We start from the raw sequence: 24,387 nt of genomic DNA on the forward strand, positions 1-24,387 counted from the left end.
ACACGCCATGAGTACAGCCTCCACTTCACCTTGCTGCCTTGCTCATTCATCTTCTCCTGTCCCCAACAAGTCTACGTCCCTGTTCTAACACCCTGAGTAACACCAACACCACACCCTGACCAAAGACCCCAGCTCCCAGGCAGTCTAGATTTTCACAGTAGTCAGTTGTAGCAGAGTCTAGTCCAACATCAGCTAATGATGACATGTCTCAGCACTGAGACCCATGCATTCACTCGTGACTGGCACCATCTTCTCCCTCAGATCATCCCCTGTTCCAGATAGAAGTTGTCCTCCAGCAGCATTTTTAAGAACACCGTAACTGTTATATGTAGGAAGAAAAAAGAGGTGTACAGAACTTGTGCTCATTAAATCACAGCGCACCTCCTGCAACACAAAAATATTCCCCTTTCTGCTCTCCCTCTCGCCCTCCACTGCAGTCGAGCTTCCTTCTCCCCTTCCCCCAGTACAATGTGGAGAGGCAATACAACACCCTGCTTCCACTGAGCCATAATGAGCTGGCTACTGGCTAACCCAGGCTACGAGCCCACACCAGAAACATCATTTCATATAAACTATGCCAGTTTCCCATTCACTCCTCAGCAGCAAGGAGGATGGCACATATTTGAGTCCACCCCCTTAGTTCACCCTGAGATCCAGACCTGCCAGCCAATGCACTCATCACAAGACAGACAAACCACCTTTCCCATTTCCTCAGGTATTCAAAGATTCGGCATATTACATTGAATACAAGTGGTGACTGAGAAGGTTGAGTTAAAACACTGAGGAAAAAAAGGTCTCTGCATGACTCTAAGTCTACCACTACAGCATCACTTCTAAAAGAATCCAAAAAGCCATTGCCAAGTTCAGTTTTGGAAGACAACAGATCTCAAAGCATCTCCTCACGGGATCCATTAAAAGCATCTTCACACTTCATAGCTGAAACTTGGACTGAGACTTTTACAGATTTCCCAACTCCTTTTCATCACAGAGCCTTGGCAGGTGATGACGGGACCAGGCAGTGCCCATCACGCAGGGTATGTGGCAGTCATGGCATGTACCACATGTAAGTAAATAAACAAGAAAGCTAGGAGAACCTTATCCACGATGCTGTGAATTCTCCTGGAATAGCCCATTCCTTCTTGTGCCTAAATAGAGATGACCAGCTTTCCCACTGTGTGGGCACCACCTTCCACTACGCCCTAAGCAAGGGTGGAGCTCTAACTTGACTCCTCCAGCTCAGAGTGAAGGAGTGCATTACCCCCCGTACAAATCAAGGCATACTGACACTTCTGCACTCAGCTGTAGAAGTCACGATAGATCTCAGTGCCTCTCCTTTCTGAGCCAACTAAAACCTCTTTTTGCTTGGGTATTCAGGACAGGGTATTAATTTAAACACAAACAAAATGCCAAGATATCTTTCCCTTCCTGTATTTGTCTTTATTTCTTCCCTCAGACTTTCACAGATACTGAGTATGCTCTTATTTCCTGCCACCTCTACCCTTCTGCTTTTCTATAAACGTGCTGCAGTTAAATTCCTTCTCCCTTGTTTACCAACTCTCTGCCTCGAAGACATTTGCCTATTACTACAGAGAGACATGATGTTAAATCTACTTTCAGAACAACAGTTCATGCATAAAGCTCTAGAAAGAAAAGCAACTAAAGGAAAATGACCATGAAAAAGAACAAACAACTTTCTAATAGCCTCTGACAATGACAAGGCAAAACACGAGTACTATAAAATATCCCACAAATAAAGTCCAATTACACCCTGCCCCTTGGCTGTAAGTGTGGTGTTGAAGAATGATCAAGTCAGAGCAGAAAAATGTCAGCTTATGCAGCAGCAGTGCAATGAGATGCAAGCATCATAGGCATCTCCCCTCTGGTATGAGAAAGGTCTATGGAATGAAATTGTTGGAACCCAAAATGAAGAGCCAAGAAAGAAAATGTTATGGATGCAAGGCCTTTCCACTGGGGCTCTTGTGTACTAATGAAATGCAAAATTTGACCTAGAAATGGGCAGAGAGGAAAATAGACCGGACACAACAAAAAAAAACAATAAACTACCTGATATTGTGTGTATTTGGACAGGTAAAAAAAATAATAAATTTAAATCAGTGTTAGGAAATACATAACTCAGAAAGACTTATGATGTGAATGACACTCAACTTCTCAAGGAGTAGTAACAGAAACTTTCTAGCATGCCATGTTTCTTATGTTCTACCTCAGCATGCTTCACCACTGAGAGACGATGGAACTTGCATGCTACTGTAGAGTCCTAAAAGTTTGGATGCAGCAACAGGTTCCGTCCATCCTTTCCTATCAGGCCAATTCTCTCCTCAGTTACATACCCCTTCCCCATGACGAGATAGCTGCAGGATGACCTAGCGAAGTATCTATATTGCTGAAGTCACCTTGATGCGTTCTAGCTTTTAAATTGTTAACTTCTTTTAATATAAAAAATGTCATTTTTCTTTTATTTGTTTAGTCACTACAGCCATATAGAATTCTACAACTAATCAATGCAGTTATAGATAAACACATCTTTTCTACATGGGAAATCCAGTTGAAATTTCATAGATCTTTGCTTTTTAAAGATACAAACCTATATTTACAATTTAATAAATTTATCATATAAAAAGTTATGAAAACAAATTGAAACATGGCTCTCACTGTGCAAAAATCTTTGCATACCTTCAATGCTCTGTAAATAAATCAAGCAGAGGTCATCTCAGCAGGTTAATCAGAAGCCATATTGCCAAGATACAGAGTTTGTACTAGCTAGGCTGTATTATCTAGTCCATAGATAAATAAGGTTTTCAATTTCCAGGGCTGTCAATCTTGCATGTTTTCCAGCAGTGGATTCCACCATATTTTATAAAAATGCAACCTGAAGCTGAGTGAAATATAATTCAAGCCACTTTCAGTGGTGTTGTGCAAAAGGGCTTCCAGAGCAAACAGATTATACACTCCTACACGCGCGCACACAAAAAAAAAACCTACCATGTGTACCATGTGTAGTAAAGCAAAACAAAAAAAAAAAACCTGTATCAACAGAGACGACTCAAAGGGTCTCAAAAGAGTGCCCTTTTCTGCAAATTCTTTTGACATTTTCAACAATTGAGACAAGGGAAAGCAACACATGAGATTTCAGGCAATTGAGATATACCTGGAATACTTGAAAATAGCATCTCAATTGCAGACAGAAGTGTGACTGGTGGAGGTGCAGTTATGCCAGTGTGCAGTGTGGAAAAGTTAAATCTTAGTCTTAATTAGAATTTTTATTGGGGGGGGGGGGGGAAGAGATTAAAATTATAAATCAAAGACCATTTAGTTTCACACCAGGTGTTAAAACTCAGCTTCTAGATACCATTAATCCTGGAAACTTAACAACAGGCTTTAATGTGAAGACGCTGATTTTCTGTAGCAAGAAACAAAGGGTCTTTCCATTAGACACAATGACCTCATCCATCCCTCTCTGATCCTCCTTCACCTTCTATGCAGTCAAGTACAGCGCAATTCATCACTTCAGTAAAAAGCTGTTTGCAGCTCAGTGGCCTGCGATACGTTACATACCAGACACAGGGCTTCTGAAAGAGAACGAAGCTCCTTCATTCCACCCAGAAATTGCTGTTGCTGCTTTGAAGCAATGCAGGTTACTTGTAACATAAAAACAACACCAACTACTACTACCACAAATGAGCCTTTCATTTTTGTGCTTCATTTGATGCAATTCTCTGAGCCTGGTCACAAAGGGGAACCTCCTGCCACCACACACACAGTGCTACAAGGAAAATACCAGGAAAGATAGAAGTGTGAGGAAGTACACTCCTTCACCTGGATGAGCTCAAAGAGTTAAATGGTTTGGGAAATGTCTGACCTAAGCAGTACTTTTAACTGGTAATAGCCTACATTATATTTCTCTTCCTTTTTTCTCTTGTAATTGCTCTTATTCTGCAATTCTCCTCCATTTATCCCAAACCTCACCCTTGTACCCCCTACTCTGGCACAAAAAATACTCTTTCCTCAGTACTCAGTATGTCACTATTTAAAACATTCACGTGCTCTTTGTCCTTAGAAATTCTGGCCATGTTTCCTAGAATTCTTCTGAGTCTCCATTTCATCTGCTTTATTTTTGTTTCTGCTACTATTTTAGCCAAATTATTCTTTACCAAAAGCCACTACTCTCCCTAAACCAATGAAAAAATATTGTTCTCCCCTTTCATGTGTTTGTTTTTGTTTGTTTGTTTTTTTTTCCATTTTTATTTCAAGTACCCTCAGAAAACTTTCCAGAAGAAATATAGATACCAGTCCAGCAAATTTAAACACTCTTTATTACTGGTATGGATCCATCTATCTCAAGTCCGTAAACCACTGATTGAAAAGCAAAGACATTTCTTTAATTTGCAGAACCTGGTTCTCATCCTGAGAAATTTCAGTAGTTTCTCATATTTGCTTACCTCTTCCCATTTAACTCCTTCAATTCAATCTAGCTATTTTCCACTAATCTTCTCCCACGACCCTCTCTCTTCAGCACCTCTATCAGTTTGGGACACTTCAACTGTTATTATTATGCAACTCTATCACTTTTTATCCTTGCCCTGCTGATCATCAAAATATAACTCCAATATTTTGCCTCTCCTATTAATATGCAAACACAAAAGTATCTTTGAGTTTAGCACTCTTCTCATTCTCTTTATACTCTCTCTAGGCTTACCCATTTCACCTTGCTTATCTTGCCCCATAAAGTCCACCATCTCTACCCAGAAATGAGTGCCACTAAGAGACAGTAGTGAGAAAAGGTGGTAGTTTTTTGTTGTTGTTGGTTTTGCTAATTCCTCCCTCATTGACATGCAGTACAGACTCTACAGGGAATGCAGTCAGGAAAAAAAAAATAAAGATTTTTGGACTAGGAACTGAACTCTCAGTGAAACAGCTTGAACATATTAAGACTAATTGAATTGTAATTCATCAAGTGCCAAAATAAGCATTCATCTTACAGCAAGGGAAAAGTCTCTGAGTTCAGCGTAAGACCTCAAATTACATAACAGCTTAATATTTTTAAAATTCATTCTAACAACAGAGTTCCTTTCTGGGACTGCACCCTGCAACCTTACTATTTATAAAATAGTTCATCAGAACTGCCACAGCAGGCCGGGCTGCATGTTTAGCCTACGTGGAATGATCACACAGACCTGCTACCGTGTCCCCAGGAATAGCCAAATACAGATGTCCAGACAACAGTGAAAAACAGAGCAATTACGTGGAAATATTCTCCTCCTCTCCACCCCCCAAAACACATAATGCACACCTTTCTACAATTTGCAGATGAGCAAGTGCCTTACCTAGAAGAAACATGTATGCTTCCCCTCTCCCTTTTCTAGCTTTGTTCAGCAGCTCTTTATAACCATGCAGTAGGCACAACATCCCGTGGCAAGGAATTCCAGACCTGACTTGCACACTGTGCAAAGAAAATCTTTTCCTTGTTTTGAAAGTACTCCCTGCTTGTTTCACCTTATATCTCCTCCAATACAAAAATAAGGTGGCAGTGAATATTTATTTCCCATCCACACATCTCTTTTGATTTTATAGACCTGTGCCGTTATCATCTGGCCAGCATCCCTTTTACAACTGCAAGGCTCTCATCTACACTCTCAGTTGTTCTTGCACAGAAGCTGTCTGATGCCTTCTTCATTTTGTTGCCCTGACTTATTCTTGATGAGCTTTTCTCTTTCCAGTTTCACTCCACTTTTTCTGAGATAGAAGATCAGAACTGTCACCATATTTCAGACACAAATACCCTACAGATTAAGAATGGCCTAATGATATTTTGATCTCTATCCTTTCAGAGCTACTTCTGACATAAATTCTCTTTTTGACAGACGATTTTTACATTAAATTACTGCTTCTAATAGCAAGATCTCATTCTTGATATGCAAAGGCCACCCCAAAAAAGTTACCAACCTTGAATTTTGTCTACCATTTTAATGGTCACTTAGTCTTATAAGTTTCTTCTGCAGTGTTTCATTCTGCCCCCTCTTTTTACTTTCTTTTGCCTTGAATAAAGCAATATCTGAAACAAACTTTGTTATCACCCCTCAGCTTCTGTTCCAAGCCACTTAGGAATCTAATGATCCCCCTATACAGAGATCTCTGTGGAAATCCACTGGTGATTTCCAGCTTCTATGAGAATTGATCACGTTTTCTCCTGGTGTTCTGCTTCCAGTCTTTTAACCGATTATTTATACACTTGGCACTCCTCCCACCAAACCTGTGCATATCTAGATCCTTCAAAAACTTCTTGCAAGGACTTTGAATGCCTTCTCAAATATAAGTAAAGCAATACATCATAAAGTCTCTTTCATCTGCATTCCTGTTAAATCATCCAAAGGACCACAGCAGTTTAGCAAGACTTGACTTCAAATCACAAAATTGCTCTTTGGAAGGGATCTCTGGGAGCCATCCAGTCCAACCTACTACTAAAAGCCACAAATAGAGCACGTAAACTATATCTTTGTTCAGCTGAGACTTGAGAACCTCCATGAGGAGAGATCCATCCCCCTCTCCTGTACAGCTGTACTACCTTTCTATTGAAAATGATTTTCCTGAAATGTCCAATTAGAACATTTCAATCTGTAACCTAAGCAAGTTGACCCTCTCCTCCCGTTACATGGTTTGCTACTATTAAGAACACTGCAGATGCTCCATCATCTTTACAAGCACCCTTTCAAGTAGTCGAAGGCTAACATTAGCCTGTCTCTAAATCTCTTCATCATGATTTTGTTTAAAGAAATCAATGCTTTCCCTGTATCTCCATCATATTTATCTAGTGCCATTCCTAACACACCCACTAATCTATTTTTTTTCAATTAATCTACTCAAATTAAACAAGAGGCTTAGCGGTTTCTAGGTTCCCAGATCACATTTGAATGCTTTTTAAAATGTGGCATCAAATTAGGCATCTTCAAGTCTGCTGCTGCTGTGACACTTTATAGAATCATTTAGGTTGGAAAAGACCTCTGAGATCAAGTCCAACCATTAACCTAGCACTGCCAAGTCTACCACTAAACCATGTCCTTAAGCACCACATCTACACGTCCTTTGAATACTTCCAGGGATGGCAACTTAACCATTTCTCTGGGCAGCCTACTCCAATGCTTTCAGTAAAAACAACCCTTTCAGTAAAGATTTTTTCCTAATACCCAACCTAAACCTCCCCAGTACAACTCGAGGCCATTTCCTCTTGTCCTATCACTTGGTGCCTGGGAGAAGAGACTGATCCTGACCCTGCTACAACCTCCATTAATGTAGTTGTAGAGAGCGATAAGGTCTACCCTCAGCCTCTTCTTCTACAGGCTGAATAACCCCAGCTCCCTCAGCTGCTCTGCATAAGACTCATTCTCTAGACCCTTCATCAGATTCACTGCCCTTCTCTGGGCATGCTCCAGCACCTCAATGTCCTTCTTGTAGTGAGGTGCCAAAAACTGAACACAGTATTCGCGGTACAGACAAGCCAAGTACAGGGGAAAAATCACTTCCCTATACTCCTGCTGGCCACACTATTTCTGATACAAGCAAGGATGCTGTTGGCCTCCTCGGCCACCTGAGCATACTCCTGGCTCACAATCAGACTGTTATTGACCAATACCCCCCAGGTCCCTTTCTGCCAGGCAGCTTTGCAGCCACTCTTCCCCCAACCTGTAGCGTTGTATAGGGTTGCTGTGCCCCAAGACCAGGACCTGGCACTTCATACAGCTGGCCTCATCCCATCAGTCCAGCCTATCCAGATCCCTCTGCAGAGCCCCCCTACCCTCGGGCAGGTCAACACTCTCACATAAAGCAAGAGGCTGCACGTCACACTCTGTAGCTGGTCTATTTCACCCTTCAATTGCTTAAAAATTTGGGCAAGCTACATCTCGTCCTGTCAAATTGGGAACACGCAATTTGTTCCAGCCTCTCCTAACAGACGTTTTCAGTTGATGGAGGCAATCTCACAAGAGTTCCATAAGAAGTGCTCCAAAACAGGAACCACACCATACTTTTCAGTGGTGAATGCATACACATTATTTAGCTTTCTGCCATGACTTTATATTGGATCATTCATTTCATAACGTCTCTATATGCAAACCACACAAGGTCTTCAACAGGCTTCCTGGTACTGGTATATTTGGAAAAAAAATATATATTATTAATTCCATTTTTAGCATGATAGGGTTTTTTTTGTTTGGTTAGTTGGTTGTTTTTGTTGTTGTTGTTTTTGATTGTTTTTTTGGTTTTTTTTTTTTTTTTAGGGGCAGGGTGTGTGTCTATTTTCCTCCTTTGAACACAGACTCAGCTTTTTGAAAAAACTTCTTGCTTTTAATAGTCTCCTCTACCTTGTCATTTAGCTATACAGGTTCCCTTCTCCTAAATCTTTTTTAGACAAATGGTCAGCATTTGTGTGCAGCCTTCAAAAGAGCATCCTGAAATAGTCTCTGCCACCTACGAATATTTTACTCTTAGAGTTGCTCTTTCAGTTTTTTCTTTAAACAAACATCCTCGTTTTTACATTTTCCCTTTTCAAAGTTAAGCCTATTTTAAGAGAGGTGAAAAAGAAAGAGAATTGCAGGTTCTGCTTTTTCCTGCTTTCTTCCCATTTCTGTTTCTCCCATTTCTTTGGCTTAGGGAGGAGAGAAAGGCAGAATACTTATAATGGTCTACAAAGTTGTGTCTCAGTCTTTTTCCAGATAGTATCTTACAATCCCCCCATGACACCACCTACCCACTGAACAAAATGCAGTCTCTCACCTACCTTTTAGTCACCATCCCTCTGTAATCATCCACCAGCTCTGTCCTGTGTTTGTTAAGAGCCTAGCAGAGAGGGGTCCTGGGTCTACCTTGTAGTCTCCTAGGAGATAATGAAACAAAAAGAAATAAGTATTGAAGAGTAAGCTCATGGGCAATTCTCAGACATTTATAGCCGTAATAAAACACCTGTCTTTCAAGACAATAAATAAGAAATGTAAGGCACTGAACTGCACAATGGTAAACAAGAATCAAACAGAAAGAAGCAAGAAAAAAATAATTCTTTAAAATAACTGGCAGCTTCAGTGGTGCTAAGAATGAGAGAAGAGGAACACTTATCAAAGAATTAACAAAATCCATGCGACATGAATCTGAGAAAAATCCTCACTGTAAAAATCTTCCTTGGTGCCCTAACCACCACTAAAATTAAATATGCCTCAAACGTGGGCTGGGATCTTGGCCTAAGTGAAATTCATGACAACATCCAGGTGCACAAAACTTTGGTGATCTTTCATCTTTCCATAAACCAGAAAGTTCAAGAGAAAAATGCAGTCGCTGTCTAATGTCTCAGAACTTTAGGTACTTTAAAGAAGTGATCTTAACAATGCATCTCCCTAAGATGTTAATCCATTGTGAGAAACACAAAAACACAAAGACAATATAAACATTCAGAAAACGACCTCTTTTCTTAACTGGAACAAACAAACAAACAAAAAAAAAGATACTACCAATCAACCAACGGCTATCTTGAATCAGCAAGACAGGAATCACATATCAGTTTCCTGCTCTCAACACCTCAACAAAAAGGTACTTCAGAAGTAAGAAACAGTAACAGACCATCTAATTTAAGCATTCGTTTCTTGATTGAGAATGCCTACAGCACAGAACAAATACACTAGCAATCAACAGTTCACCCTTGAACCTAATCACAGGAATGAGGCAAAGAGAGTCATTGTTCCACTATGTTTACTCACTTATATAAAGTGACTGTAGTTGATGATTGAAAGTGCTTGCAATTTTTTCTCCCTGTGCTTTTCTGACCTATGAAAGTCTCCAGAAGTCTGCTGAATGCACACACAGTACTGCCTAAAAACATTGTATAACAGTGAAACATCACACGTGCAGGAAGAACAAGGAAGATCCAGGTTCATGGTTACCATGCTAACTTTCTCACCAATCCCCTGCTCCCTATCACCAAGAACTTAAGGGTTTTATTATTTATTTTCTTTTAAATAGTGTATATTGTATGCGCACGCACACACCCTCCCATGAAATTCAGTGACCTCAAACTTTGCTGTAGAAGCTGCCAGCAGCAAATTTATCTGGTGTCTCCATAACATAGGGATCAAGTGAAACTCAGTATGCAAAGTCATTTCCAATTTCACAGTCCAAGGTGGTAGGTGAAACTTGCATTGCATCACTGTTTTATTTGCCTACCGCTTTTCAGAAAGTCAAGGACAAATTTAAATCCTGGAAGGGGCCCAAGTTTTACTTTTTATATTACTATGTACCACAGAATACTTGAACACCTCAGTCCAACTACCTGCCATCCATACACATTGATGACAAAGCATTCCGAGCCATTCACCCTGACAATTAATTACAGGAGTTACCATACAGTAAGCTGTACAGACAACTACAAGCATCACATCTCTAAGATGCAGTGTGGTAGTGATTTATGTATGCACTCACTACACCAGAATGAGAAGCCGAATTGTTATGCTTTGAAACATTACAAAGAAAGCTATATACCTCCATTTTTCTAAACAAACCTGACAGTACTAGTGCCTTCTATACATGCTTTAGCCCACCCACTGTCCCCTTACCACTCATTTCAAGATTTATATTTCCACATAAAATCCTCAGATTTTATTTTAGAAAAACAAAAGCTTTAGCACATTTATTTTTATTCTTAAGGAGTACTTAGACAAAACAGAAAACATAGTTTGAATTCACCTTAGTGAATTAGGGAAAATACGCACACAGAGAAACAAACCAGTGAAGTCTGGATTTCTACAACTTCATGTCTTATTTCCTGTATACCTCTTGATATGGTAACCCTGATGTTCCTGTGGCTGGTGGCACCCTCATTTGACAAGGTATAGTATGTGTTGTGGGAAGAATGAGCACCAAGCTAATTGCTGCTGTTATTCTGAGTTAGCCTATACCAAACCAATCTGATAGGAATAGTAAATGAAGCCAAAACCAGAAGACTGACTGGAAGGAAAAAAAAAAAAAAGAAAAAAAAACTTTTTTTTTTTTTAATTTGGAGGTATATAAGCAGGTTTAACTTTACTTTTCCTTTGTTTTAGCACCATTTGCTAAAGATGACAAACTAAGTTGACAGTGCTTTCTGCCTGTCTCCCACCCTTTCCTTTCAAATGAATTTTGAAAATGATGATCTGTTTCAACCAGACAAAAACTTCCATGAAAATGGCCAGGCAAGACAAGAGACAAGCTAACTTTCCAAACTGCTCTTCTTCTCTATCTGATAACGAACACTTGCACACATCAGGGAGGACTTAGCCATGGTACATTTGATTTGCCCAGCAGCATGTTAATTTAAAAAAACCAACAAAAGCACACCTTTTGTAAGTGGATAAACAAATAAACAAAACCATAGGTAAATGCTAGTGGAAGTTCTCCAGAAATCTTCACTAAATTTACTGATAAATAGTAGTTGGAAGCAGCACTCCTATATGTTAGACTATGGGACTGGAGTAACTGGTGTGCCCAGCCAGCATGATAAAATCCAGTGGGGACACAGAGGAGGGTGCATACATAGTTAACAGCCTCCATGGTAACACAGATGAGGGCACCACTCTCACGGCTGTCCAGGGTATTTGGAAAGTTATTTGACTACAGGCTGAACTCGCCTAGGTGCCCAGGATTTTACATAAGATGCAATGGCAGCTGTGGTTCACCTGGAAAGGCACAAATGACACTAATAGGCATAGAAACACTTCTACTCTGCACCGTTTCACCAGCCATCCTCGACACCTGCTACGCAGACATCATAACCCAAGTTAGAGCAGGTGGCATACGTGAGTTTTACTGGTGATGGTGGGGCCATGTCAGCTGCACTTCTAGGGACGAGGGTACATTTTCACCCCATGTCAGTGCTCCCACCATCATGTACAGTAGAAGTAAACTTTAATTTGTCTAATAGTGTTTTAAGTAATCCATAGATATATTATGCTTTTGTTGCTAACTGGTAGCAGGAGAGAAATCATGTCAAAACTCTTCATACCAAACTGGGGATGGGAGAGGCTATACGGATATCCTCCCCTCTCTTCCCCTCCTCCAAAACACACCTGCATAATGCAAATACATCCCACTTTCAGGAGGTGAATCAAGGATGAAAGGTTAAGACAGCTGCTATATACAACCCCATGCTCCTTCTACAAAAACTAACATTTCTCCTTCTAATGTGAGCTAGATAATATTACCACTTATCTCTCCCTCCAAGCTGAAGAGGTCCTCAGATAAGGAAAGTGGTCTCATTAAATCCAGCTTATTTGCTGGATTAAAGAATTGACATGGAAAAATTGCAATTATTAAGCTAAGCTGTATTCATAAGGAGCATGAAATCAATAGAAATACTCTTCTGATGCTGCATTTCATGTATAAGTCTTTCAAACCACAGTATTCTTTTGAGCAAAGTAAAAACAAAACAAAAGTTGGGAATTCTCAGGAGGAAAAAAGAATGAACGAATGAAGGAATGAAAGAAATCAGCAGTTTCCTGCCTGTCCCAAATGGAAGTATTCGAAACTTCACAGATGCAGCCCACCCAAACACAACATCCCATACAGACAGACACCTGTGGACACATGTTCCAGAGCAGAATGAATGGATGGAGTGCTACAGCCACTCCCCTTTCATTCACCTGCAAAGCTGTGAAACATCTAGGTCTTCGCAGATGTGTCTTCTGATTCAACTCAGAAATCACATCCGGACAAAGAAGGAGCACTAACAGTACTTAGTCAAGCTTTGCTGTACTCTTGCCTTGATGGAACAAAGGCTCCAAGTCATTAAGGAACTTGAATGCCCGCACACGCTCCCACGCGCAAATCACATTAGCAATAGATCTGACTCATCCAGAATCTGTCAGGCTTAACTCACACGCATAGTAAATCCAGCATAATCAGAACATGAGAGACTTGCAGCCCATATGAAGATCATCTCTGGAGAAAAGGAGATTAAAAAAAATAATAAAAAAAGGAATCCCACAGAGCAGACTCACTGCAGGTGCTGTAACTCATGCAAAAACTTTGGAGTAAGAACCCTGGTCATATTCTGCATGTCGATATGTACACTACTGGTCACTGTACCTTTTCTTCCAGTTTTTCCAAAAAGAAAAAACTTGACAAAGAAAATTAGATCCATGAATTACCTAAGTTTTTAACTCTAGTTACAGTAACACTTTATTCTCTACCAGGCCAAAATAAGAGTGAACGAAGAGAGATGAGTGCCAAAATGGGAAACGTATCGTTGACAGGGAAAGCATAGATCAGAATGCACGAAGTCACCCATCAGCCAGAGTTTGCCGGTTGAAAATTATGAAGCAGAATGACATAACTTGTATTTGACTTTGCAGAGGTCTGTCTAATAACAGTCCATTAAAAGCTGCTGAACTTGCCCTACTTACTCTCTTTAACCCCATCTAGGTCTAAATTTACACTAACATGTCTTGTCATTTTAACTTTTAACAAACGATCAGATTTATAGTCCAAAAGCAGCTCTTAGTTCTTGCCAAAAACCACCATGATTCCCAAAATAGTAATTTTTAAAGTATAGTATGTTATTAAGAATGTTGACAGAATGAACAGAATTACCCACTTTAAAACAGCAGAGATGGAGAAAAACAGTAATAAAGAAGAAATTATTGTGGTCTTACTCCCACTGAAGTCATATTTTTCATGAAGACTTCAAAGGGGGGGGGGGGGGGGGGGGGAAGATGGCCTTTATCCAACTTTGTGCAAATCACACAACGGAGTATTTTTATTTGGAATAAATCAGGTTTGATACAACGCTGATCTCCTTGAGTTTGACAGTAAAACACGCTCTGAAAATATTTGCTCTTGTAGAGTGACGCCATTTCTCATTGTGTTTTTCTAGCCTTTGAATGAAGTTTATAGGACATTTCAAATGTTCTCTTGACAGTGGCATTTGCTATCTAGATGCCACCAAACCCTTGGAGAGATTCCTGAATCTGGAGTTCATTGAAACGATATCCCAGATAACTTCTTCTAGTTCTGGGATACTGACAACAGTAACACCTTTTCAGCCAAATGGAGTTAGCACAGACTCCACGCAAGCCAGAAACTTAGCACAAAATGTGAAGTTTCAGGGCCAGAGAAATCCACTCTGTAATGAAACTCAATGTATAGAATTGTTAAACCCTGCAGGATAATGTGCATAAAATTTTGGGGGGAAGTAGTGGTGTTTTACAAGACTTAGATAAATATCAATGTTTCTAGCACACTTTGGTGTCCTTAAGACAAAACACAACAGATAAATATACTTATTTTTAAATATTGTGGGAAGGAAACTGCAACAACCCTCTCAAGAAACCTTTCTTCCTCAAAATGCATCACTGTACTGCTTCTAACCTGTAAGAAAATATTCTCGACTTTACTCCACCCATACTGATAAGAAAAATGGCCCATAGAATATAATGGTGTTCCTCTTTCAGAAGTCCACCAGATAATGTCTCGTCCTATCTAACTGATTCTCAAACAGAAGTCTCTCACCCAAAACTGATGTTAGCATATAAACCTTACATGGTGTCCAAGGAGATTTAAGTTCTTTGGTATCTATGTTAATTTATGTTGCTCCATTTCTTCCATTAATCAGTATGCAGCTACTTTGCCCACACATACACACTGGCACCAAAAAGGGTAAGTAAGTTAAGAAAGGTAAAACTAAAGGATAAAGTAAGATCCTTACTTTTATGTAAGTATAAGCTCCTTGAGCAAAGGCACCTTTAAATACGAAAATATTAAAAAATATATCACATTTTATCCAGCCTGTTGAAAAAAAAAAAAGTGAATCTTGTCAAATTATGTTTGTTTGTTTGTTTGCTTGTTTTGGTTTTTGTTTATTTTTTTTTTTTTTAATTCAAGTGAAGCTTAGATCACGGACACATTTGGGGGGGGGGGAGTATACAGCCCTGAGGGAAAGGTATACCTGCTTTGATTTACTATTCTGAAAGACATTTTCTGTACTGCAGGATACCAGCTGGTATATTTCCTGTAGCGTACTCAATTCAGAGACATCTGCTTGCTAGTAGACCAAGGATGAAGCTTGGGGTTACGAGACCTGGAATTTATTCCTGGCTAAGCAACTGATTTGTGGTGCAGGTTCAAGAGCCTTGCTCTGTCCCTGTTTTACCATCATAAAATACAAAGATGACTTCTAGTATACACCAGTTTCCTTAAACAAAATGCAAATATATATATATATATGTATATGTAGTGAACTGCACTGTAAAAACTGTAGCTCCAATTATAAGCGAACTCCTGAGTATAGTGGCAACTGCAGGAAAGCTTTATAGTTGCACTCTCTTGGTCAGAGCCCAGCTGCCTTCTGGAGAAACAGGACTGAACAGATTCATGTAGGTACTGCAGATGCCACATAATAATGAGAACACTAATCCTGAATATTGCAGCTGCTGATAATGTCCATTGCCTAACAATGCAGAAAGTATCACATTCACCGTTGCCTTCAGCATGCACTGCTACAGATTAAAAAAAAAGGGGGGGGGGGGAAGATATGTGGTCTGTAAGAAACCAAGATGATAGTCTAAAGAAAAAAATAACTCAGTGCATACAGCTTGAGGTTATGAGGAAAGCGCCTGCTAATATGCAGCAGGCTCCCTTAATTGTGCAGCTGAAGTAATAATACCCCAACAAAATACCATTAAAATGTGCAGTGTTTAACAACTGTGCCAATTTTCATGCATGTCAGTTTATTCCACAAGCTGGCTTATCCACTTTTAAAAGCTCCAAAATGATTTAAACAAATTATACCCACTACACTTTAAAGGTAGGAGAATATACTAAATCCTGGTTAAGTCTATTAATTTTAAGAGTGAAATATCAGGGAGAAGAATGGATTCACAGTGAACTTTTCCAAGTGGGGAGAGAGTTCTTAAATACTGCTGTGGTTTGTTTTTTGGTGTAACACATCAACAAGATTCAGACAATTTCTGTTCTCATCCCAAATGTACTGGAATCATCTATGATATAAAAATAAGTGACAGAATTAACACATTTTTTAATCTACAGTGCTTTCAAAATCTTCCCCCTTTTTTTTTTTTTTTGGCTTAGATTGTTCTTCTTCAGTAATGGATGCTTTCTCTTCTACCATCTCAGCATGCTCGAGACAAAGGCAAAACTTAACGTATCTATCATCAGAGCCAGAACACACAGCATAGTCCATCTGCTACTGTAAATCTCAAACAGAGATGCTACCCTCCTTTCCCCAGCAAGCTTGCTAGCTCTACTACTCTGTCTGCAGCATGAAGTCAAATGCTGTGTGTTTTTTTTTCCCCCCCAAATCCCCTCTAGGTGGCTATAGCACAGATACGCTGGTTGTGATCTGGAAGTGTTCCAAAACTTCTCAGAAATTTTCTTCCCCAGGGCCAAATGTTTTCCCCATCAGCAGTGAAAGCATTCAGTGCTTCGGCATTCTCCTAGCAGCCTATCCCTCCCTTTGCCACCCAACACGCACGCACACTCCCAGCTCCCTGGCTGCTCGCAGTGCTGAAACGATTACAAATGCCTCAGGCAAAGCAAAGATAAAGAGGAAAACACTTTAGTCCTGGGCATCATCCCAGTGAGGACACAATTTCCAAGCTCCTCCTCGACAGATTGTGTGTGTGCGTGCGCGCGCGCCTGTATTTAGTACTAACAAAATTAAGGAAGGAGAAGAGTTTAACGTATGAGTAGGATCACTGTCAAGAATTTTATTACAACACCTTGTTATTCATAAAGTGCCATTAAAAGAAAACATCTATCATCCTCTGTGGTATGCCACGTTCAAAGCAGGCAGGAGACCCCAGAATTAATCTGCAGTTTGCCCCCAGCTTACTTCTCTTTCACTGCCCTCTTTGCCTTCTACCCAGTATCTCCACTCCTTGCAGAACTTAGTTTCACATGGCATATTGCATAATTTATATATATATATATATATATATGTATATATATATTTTTAAGGCTAAACCACTAAACTAGAGCATGAAATACCAGATTCTGCATTCACCACATTGATGCTCTCCATGTTCACCTAAGGCAGCAGACAAAGAATAAATACCCAGATCTGGTTGGGCTCCCCTATGTCAAATCTTCTTCAAATACTTGTTGAGTGTAAAAATTCAACATAAAAGAGCAATAGATTTTGATAGCTGGTGCTGGGGATGATTTAGGGTTCTCATTCTCAAAAGGTCATGAGAATTTATGCAGGAAAGTATGCAAAAATATTAAGCACATTATCCTTAGGGGTGTTTACTTAAATGCAATGTTGGCTTCAGTATCTGCTATTGCTTCTCACTATTTTTGACAATTCACCAAACAATTACAACACATAATATTTACAACTTTATGTTAATTCACAATTTTATATTTATTCACAACTTAATAGTAAGAATCAGTAATACATAGACCACCGACTGCAGCAAATTGCCCCAAACAGGAAACTGCTATTACAAATGCCTTTGGGAATATTCAGCAATTTGAATTGTGACACTGAAGATTTTTGCTTAGTAGGATGGGATGGGAGGACATACATCCTGTCTGCAAGCACTCATAAGATTCCGCTGTTTGTGCTCACTTGTAATTATATAAGAAGAAAAAGATGTTTGATTCAGAACATCTGCATTGGAGCAAGTCCCTCAAATTTTCCTAGAACAAATGCAGGAAATAAATAGCACAAAAAAAGAGAAGAAAGTAGTAAAAACACCCAGATTTGATATGGAAACCCTAATGTTAGGACTGGTGCTCCCTTCAGAAATACAAATTAGACTGCTGGAAAAGTTGGCACATTCCAAAATTCTTATTTTCCTTCAAAGGTAGGAGAACTTGAAACAATGCAATAAAGAGAAAAGAAACATGCATTGCAGATAAATCAGGAAGATAATCATGCTTTGTCTAAGAACGAGGTTCAAACTTTACCACTGACTCTATACGTACATTGAGTCTGCAAGCAAGTGCCCATGCTGCATTTGTCAGTGCTTTCACCCACACCACATCTTAATTTATTCTCTAACTTTTTACCCTAAGGTCTTTTTTTCTTTTCTCCAAAACAAATGAATTTGGCTCTCAATTGTGTTGTGCTGGAGGCAGTATTAGTACATAGTGACTAAAATGAAAATTAGACCACACAGAAGGGTATACTAAATTATTCCAGAGAAAAACAATGTTAAAATTGGATTAAAACAGAATATCATTAAAGCAATATGATAAAATAAATAAATAAATGTTGTATTTTATAATCATCTCAGATGAGATGAAGCTGAACAAAAATGTGAAAATACCAGGAAATTGGAAAGCATATTTAAACTCCCAGACCACTTTAAACCTCTGCTTTGTGTTCTGCACCAAATGTGCATACAAATATTGCCTGTATCTCCAGCTCAGAGGCAGCTGCATTTTAAGAACATTTTGAGCTTTTCTCCACCCTCCTACCCTCCCCCCATGTTTTTCTTACTTTGATTCTCTCAAGAAAAAGATTTCTTTGGATGGTTCATTTAGTGAGATAATAGTCAAGATTCAAGCCAAAGCCTTAAGGAGTACTGGACCACGCGAACCTGCCTCTCAGAGACCAAACATACCCCTAGTCACTTAAAAACAGGCTCTGAATGTTTAAGAGTCTTCTTCTTTATTCAACTTCAATCTATGCCACAGTACCTCCTCATTCCTTGAAATATTCTTGTAAGGACACAGCTTTGCATTCTACAACTAGGAAATACTGGGAAAACGTGAAAGGTTTCTCAGTTCCCTTGTTGGAACTTCCTCTTCCCCACAAGAGCTACGGACCTTGTGCTTTCTGCTTAAAGTCTCAATCAAAGTAGGCAGAGCAAAGAGATGATCAGGCAGCAAACATAGCTTGGGACACACAGTTGGGAAGTTCTGGGGGCAGTGAGCAAACAGGGCAGGCAAAATAAATGAGCACTATTTTTACTTTATTATGTAATAATATTTACTTGTTATCATGGGCTGGCAATATATCTCAGAGCAGTTGGAATGGAGCTGATAGGCACAAAGCAGAAGCTATGCTCTTGTGGTTTGGTCATCACTTATCCTCCATCCACTAAATGGCAGAGGCTTTCATCTCAGAAAAAGATAATTCAAGACAGCAATAAACACTTGTTGGGTGTTTAGGTGTACAGGCTACCTTCCCTTTTCAGAGAGCACAAGGATCATCTGCTTTCATACTGAGTGGGTAAGAAAATGCGTCATTTTCATATATAGCATTAATGACAAAGAACTGCGTAGCCTTTAAATGCAAAATCAGATCCCATCTGAAAGGCAGGCATTAAGGCAGAGGAGAGAAGAGAAAAAAAATCCTGATTCATTAACTAAAGATAAGAAAAATTAGCATTGAAATGGAAAGGGTAAAACAGGTCATCAGGTGGGATGTTAAACTTGGCACAAAATATCTTGCTCCTGTTTACACATCCATACGTGCTTAAAACCACAACAAGAGACAGACAGTGGGACTGCTGTGCCAATTCATGCCTCATTTCTGCCTCTTCTGAAGCATCTGAAAATCTAGAGTCATTATAGACATCTGGTTACCTAAAATTTGATGGGTAAGCTATGGGTGCTATGGTTTGCCATTTTTTTGGACTATGGTAGTATTTATTACGATTTGTAACACAGGATATCACTGAGATTTAAGACATTTGTTATTTTTCTCAGGGTCAGAGCTTTGCTCAGAGTTTGTAAATTAAATCATCTGTCTCAATAAAAATTAAGGATATAGTAAGAAGTGAAAGGTAAAGATCAACGTTCCAGTCAACATAATCTTTTCTCAATAGACCTGAAAGCCTATTGAGTGACAGTGTTAGAAATGTCAAAGCCTGCCTTTTGACGGTAGTATGGCAAAATGAATGAGCTCATTTACCAGGGATCTCATCTGTACAGTGGGATGCAGAGTCAATAAAAACAACTAATTGTGTTCAACAGCACCTCTGATTCTGGTTCCAGAAACCCAATTCTGATTCCAGAAAATGCATAGGTGAAATCTCGTGGGGAAACTTGTATTAAAAAAAAAAAAAGTTAGACATGTTAGACTTTTTTTTTTCCAGGAATCTCCTCCAGTCTGTGTTAGCCCATTTTCTATCCAACATTATATCAGAACTTTATACTCTTTTACTTGCCTTTATGTGTCAAAGTTTTAAAGAAAGTAAAAGACAGAAGTCAGAAGAGCCTGTCTCCCCCTGCTTTTAGAATGTACTTTATAAGTATTGCCTTAGAAGGACCACCACCTTCACTTGCACCAGCATAACCAAGGAAAGCTGTTTTTATTTTCTTTCAATTTTTAGACACATTTCTGATGTGTAGTCCACTTTCTTAGAGGGGAAAAAAAAAAAAAAAAAAGGATTAAGGATGCCAGAGCTGTTCCCTGAATGGCAAAGAAACTAGGAGAGTTGGAACCATGGTAAAAATTCCATTGAAGTCACTATAAGCATTCCCACTGGTCTCCACAAAAACAGTGCAAGACTGGCAAGCCTGGAATTCATTCAGCTCCAGCTCCAGCCTTTCAATACCTATAATTACTCCCAAAGGACTAATGAGGAAGCCAGTTCTCCATCTCATAAGACATGCTGACAGACAATCAGGAAGCGAGACACTTGGTGCTGTGCACCAGACGAGATGAGGCTAGCCCTTAAAAGACTAGAAAAGGCAATAAGAGAAGTGGATTTTTTTAATGAATCCAACATTTCCAATAATCTCGTCCTACAACAGAAAAACATTCATCTGTTCAGTCTTTCTTCTCAGACAGTCCTATTTTAAAACCATCTGTTTTATGATATGGCTCTATTTATATAGTATAAATGCAATAAAGCCCTCTGAAAAAAGTGGGACACGAGACAAGGAACAAGGGCGAACAATCTGGTGCACAAGAACTGCTCTGGATGGATTCTGACACCTTGTTCTGGTCAGACAAATTGCATTATTTCAGTTCTTTACATACTCTTCAGTATGGGGTGTCCACACTTACCTGAAGATATGGTAAGCTCTTGTTTACAATTATACTCGATCCTCAAAAATAGAGCCTAAGATATAAAATACTTGATCTGTACTGAAATACAGGACATTCTTCCCCTTCAACAGATCCAACTATACTTATGCTCAAAGATTCATTGCAAGAATTATTCAATTTTGAAATGCATTATAAGCATTGGACTTTTTCAACATCAGACATATGATAAAAACAGCAAATCAGCATCTCTGAAGTTTGCAATAAATCATTCGCAATAAATCACCACCCAAACAAGATAATTCTAGTAAAAATTCGATTCATGGCCCACTCTTAAAAGGCTTTTCAACATTTTATTGCACTCCTTTAGTGATCTAATTTTATAATGTAATTCTTCTTATCTTGGATCATCACCTTAAGCTCTCATTTCAAAGAACAAAAACAAAGGTAAGTTGTTCCCTGGAGTTTTCAAACACTTCAAGGTTTGACTAGCAAGGTTGGTCAAATTAAACTTTAAATACCATGGCAAATCTTCTGATATTCCTCTTGAATATATCATCTCGCACACTTTGGAAGAGAAAGTGAACATCCTCCAACAGATGTTCAGACCAAACATTGATTTAAGATGCTAATACCTCATCCTGAAGATGGTAAGCTTTGAGTTCACTCCTGACTTTTGGTGAAATGTAGCTCTATAAACCAACTCAAAGAGCCAGTTCTATGTTGTGGATTATTAAACTGAACCAAGAGGGGGAATGCTTTGTAAAATAGCATTTTTTCTCTTTCAAAATATATGAGAAAGCTGCAAGTCAATAAATATCACTTCTTAAGCCCGGCCAGAATTTACTTTTCCTAAGCCCTCACTAAAGACCTAAGAAAATTTGGCCGTTTCCAAAATACAGATAATATTTATGGTTATTTCTGTGGATGTCAGGATCCCTGTTTGGTGCTCTGCCTCCCCATGTCTTAGAAAATCAATTTTAATAGTAAGGAATAGATAAACAAAAACAAACCAAAAAAAAGGTAGTAAAACCATTGCTATCAATTCTAAATACAAGAGACAACCATTTAGTTTTATGTTATGGGGCTAGGATAGATAAATTTCACTGAACTAGAGAATGAAATATGCAGGTTATTATTTTTAATGTTATGTCCCATCACTTTTAAAATTCAGACTAATATACATGCATATACACATGCACACATGTATGTACATAATAAACAGACGGATGTCCTGATTAATCACCCAAGCCATCATTAAAAAAATAAGAAACAAACCAGTAAAATCAGTCACTAGAAAATTGTGATATGATATTCAGTGACACTGTCTCATCTCTGGTTATGAGCACCACATATGTTTAGTTCAGAACTCACACTGACAAATGCATTTCTTTTAAGAATAAAAAGGTTGAAAGGTTGTAATGTGCATCTGAATAACAAATGACAGCACCACTCCCAAGGCAAGATTTTAGAGCCTTAACTCTCTAAGCTGCAAGCACCTACTCTGTGTTGACATTCAGGCTCCTGCCAGAGGTGCCTCCAGAGAAACTGCTTCCTCCTGGTCAAAGATGCAGTCACGATATTGACTTTCAGAACCCCAGAAGCTTTCAATACCAAGACACAAAGCCATCTCTCGCAGGACATTCTCATAAGCTCTTGTTCCTCGACTGGGCAAATCAAAGTCTGTTACCTGTGCAGGACTGAATACTATGCAACCTACTATTAACACTGCCATTGCTAAACAGCCTATCTTCATACAAGAGTAGAAAAACATAAAAGCAGCAGCCATGACTCACAACAATCTGGAAACTGAAGATAAGAACGGAGGGACAACAGAAACAGCAACAACAAAAAGGGGCAGTGTTCAAGGTGTTAACCAGAACAGATTACACTTTCTGTGAACTGGAAGAAGCAAATATTGCAGAGAAGCACAGAGAGAGCCACGATCCCTGTACAAAGAACCAAAAAAATAAAAAATAAAAATAAAAACCTTCAGGAAAGATAAAGAATTAGGAATCAGCTCATGGGATTAATCACATCACCATCAAGATGTTTAAACTAATCCATTCTCAGTGTGCTGGTCACAAATTACAGTTTACTGAGATCCGATTAAAAAAAGCAGCTGTTGCACCAAATATGGAAAAAAAATGGCCTAATGACAAGGGCCACCGAGCGCTCTGTGTTTTATCTACATGACTTCCCCAGCTCGTTTTCTTCAGGCTGTCCACACACTGCAAGGACGGCTTCCTAGGTACAGGAGAAAGTGCCAGCAATGGCTCTCTTGTACTCTCTTTACAGGACTTAGCACACGTTATACCACCCAGCTACCTACTTGACAATGAGACAGCTTTCTTCAGCTCTGATGTGCCTGAAACACACCACTTACACTCAGTTGCACCTTATGAACCTTCATTTTAAATCCGTTGCACCTCTCAGAGTATTGTCATAGAAGCTGTAGAAGAAGCTGCTCTTTTCCCAACATAAACACAAGCTTTTCAGTTTGGATTTTGAAAATGCTAAATTCTCCACCAAATGGCTGGAAATAGCAACTGCTTGTTAGTTTAAAACCTTCCCTGAGCACTGGCCACAGTTAGAAACAGTCCAACACTTCATCAGAGGGAGAAGCAGCAGAAGGATGCTGGAACCAAAACAAAATCTTACTTCCTCTTGAAAAGTAAAACAGGGAAGAGAAAGAAGGAAAAATAAAATAAAAAAGCAAAAACCAACACATTAGGAAGAAATACTAGAACTCCTCTCCTCCTACGTACACCAAGAACAATGGGAGGACAGCAGGGACACTTAGAAATGTCCACAATGTGTGGCCAGACACTACCACGTCCTTCTTCTCCTCCATGCCAGGCTTCCCGTGGGCTGAGTGAGCTCTGAAGCACAGCAAGGCCTGAGGGCAGAAGGGAACCCGAGGCCCGGAAATGAGCTCCAACTGCACCAGCTGTAATAACAAAAGCGCACCAGCTTGTCCCACAATAACATTTCATTATAAAGAAAACATCCAGTTTAAAGAGGTTTACTTTTCTCTTCATGAAGATTTTATCAACTGAATTTCTCACTTTTTTTTTTTATTATTGCATACAGCAATAGGTGAGGTTTTTAGAAGTATTGTGAAAAAGGTACATAAATGTTACTATTCCTAAAGTACAAAATCTCATAGTTGAAGCCATATTGAAAATTTTAAAATTTTACCCCAAGATGCTTTGTAAAATGATTAGCATTTTACTTCCTGGAGGAAAAAAAAAAAAAAAGGAAATAAAATTCCTAGAGGTCTGTAATTTCTGCAGACATAATTGTCTAAAAGCACTAGAATTATCTATATTTTTATTATTATTTTGGTACATTGTTGTTTGTTTTTAAGTGAAAAGGATATTCTTCATTCAGAATCA

General features: G+C 39.1%; 1 protein-coding gene across 16 annotated transcripts in view; it reads right to left on the reverse strand.

Moving 5' to 3' along the window:
• The window catches only part of SEMA5A (semaphorin 5A), a 412,186-nt gene that overhangs the window by 245,204 nt on the left and 142,595 nt on the right, over positions 1-24,387 (reverse strand). For all 16 annotated transcript variants that reach the window (XM_083823077.1, XM_083823078.1, XM_083823076.1 and 13 more), the window contains one exon: positions 8,789-8,884. The gene's annotated coding sequence lies outside the window, so the exon portion shown is untranslated. The remainder of the gene's footprint in view (positions 1-8,788; positions 8,885-24,387) is intronic.

Source organism: Anser anser, assembly GCF_964211835.1.
Source record: "Anser anser genome assembly, chromosome: 2".
NCBI lineage: Eukaryota > Metazoa > Chordata > Aves > Anseriformes > Anatidae > Anser > Anser anser.